We start from the raw sequence: 1,971 nt of genomic DNA, 5'->3' as shown, positions 1-1,971 counted from the left end.
ACAGAGTGAGACTCTGTCTCAAAAACAAAAAACTTAGTACTGGAAGTCCTAGCCAGAGCAATGAGACAAGAAAAAGAAATGAAAGTCATTCAAACGGGGAAAGAAGTCAAACTATCTCTCTTTACTGACAATATGAGTCCATACATAAAAAACCCTAAAGAATCTGACACAAGGCTCCTGGAATTGACTAAATAAATGTACAACAATCACTAGCATTTTTATAAAACAATAGTGTTTCAGCTGAGAACCAAGTCAAGAGCACAATCTCATTTACAATAGTCATAAAAAATATGAAATACCTAAGAATTCAGGAGTCTCTCCCTGCGGCGCTACACTAGAGCAGAGTACGAGTCTGAGGCGGAGGGAGTCATGGCAGGACAAGCGTTTAGAAAGTTTCTTCCACTCTTTGACCGAGTATTGGTTGAAAGGAGTGCTGCTGAAACTGTAACCAAAGGAGGCATTATGCTTCCAGAAAAATCTCAAGGAAAAGTATTGCAAGCAACAGTCGTCGCTGTTGGATCGGGTTCTAAAGGAAAGGGTGGAGATATTCAACCGGTTAGCGTGAAAGTTGGAGATAAAGTTCTTCTGCCAGAGTATGGAGGCACCAAAGTAGTTCTAGATGACAAGGATTATTTCCTATTTAGAGATGGTGACATTCTTGGAAAGTACGTAGACTGAAATAAGTCACTATTGAAATGGCATCAACATGAAGCTGCCCATTCCACTGAAGTTCTGAAATCTTTCATCATGTAAATAATTTCCATATTTCTCTTTTATAATAAACTAATGATAACTAATGACATCCAGTGTCTCCAAAATTGTTTCCTTGTGCTGATATAAACATTTCCAAATAAAAATATGTAAATGAAAAAAAAAAAAAAAAGAATTCATCTAACCAAGAAGGTAAACGATACAAGTCCTCCTACTGAAAGAAATCAGAAACAACACAAATAAATCGAAAAATATTCCATGCTCATGGATTGGAAAGATCAATACAGTTAAAATGGCCATAATACCAAAGTGATTTACGAAGACAACACTATCCCTACCAAAATACTCATATCATTTTCCACAGAATTAGAAAAATTTATTCTGAATTCATTTGGAACCAAAAAAGAGCCTGAATAACCGAAGCAATACTAAGCAAAAAGAACAAAGCCAGAGGCACCACACTGCCTGACTTCAAGCCATACTAAGGTTACAGTAATCAAAACAGCATGGTCAAAAACAACAGATGTTGGTGAGGCTGCAGAGAAACACTGTAGCTGGGAATGCAAACTAGTTCAGCCACTGTGGAAAGCAGTTTGGCGATTGTGCAAAAAATTTAAAACAGAATTATTCAACTCAGAAATCCCACTACTAGGTATATACCCAAAATAAAATATTCTACCAAAAGGACACACGAACCCATATGCTCAATGCAGCACTATTCACAATAGCAAAGACATGGACTCAACTTAAGTGCCCACCAATGGTGGACTGGATAAAGAAAATATGGTATAGAACCACAAAGGAATAATATGCAGTCATGAAAAAGAATGAAATAATGACCTTTGCAGCAACATGGATGGAGCAGGAGGCCTTTATCCTAAGTGACCTAATGCAAGAAGAGAAAACCAAATACAACATGTTCTCATTTGTAAGTGGAAGCTAAATATGGAGTATACATGAATGTAAAGAACAATAGACAGTGGGGATCAATAGCTAGGAGAGAGAGAGAAGGGAAAGGGCTGAAGATCTGTTGGGTACTATGCTTACTGGCTTGGTGAGAGGATCACTGGGACCCTAAGTCTCAGCATCGTGAAATTATCCCATGTAATAAACCGGCATGTGTATCCTTTAATCTATAACAAAGATAATTTTTTCTTTAAAAAAAAAAAACCAAAACAACAACAACAAAAAAGTTGGCTGAATGGATTGAAAAAAGAAATCAAGATTCAACTATATCCTGCCCCCAAGAAACTCACTTTA

The 1,971-nt window shown here is 36.9% G+C and overlaps 1 pseudogene across 1 annotated transcript; it reads left to right on the top strand.

The window, feature by feature from the left end:
* The first annotated feature begins 316 nt into the window (after nt 1-316).
* LOC105506463 lies at nt 317-802 on the top strand (annotated as a pseudogene). The gene has a single exon (XR_001000926.1). The product of XR_001000926.1 is annotated as a 10 kDa heat shock protein, mitochondrial pseudogene (transcript).
* The last annotated feature ends 1,169 nt before the right edge of the window (nt 803-1,971 follow it).

Source organism: Colobus angolensis, unplaced genomic scaffold, assembly GCF_000951035.1.
Source record: "Colobus angolensis palliatus isolate OR3802 unplaced genomic scaffold, Cang.pa_1.0 Scaffold137, whole genome shotgun sequence".
NCBI classification, from domain to species: Eukaryota; Metazoa; Chordata; class Mammalia; order Primates; family Cercopithecidae; genus Colobus; species Colobus angolensis.
Note: the sequence above shows the minus strand (reverse complement) of the source record. Positions and strands in the feature narration are given on the sequence as shown.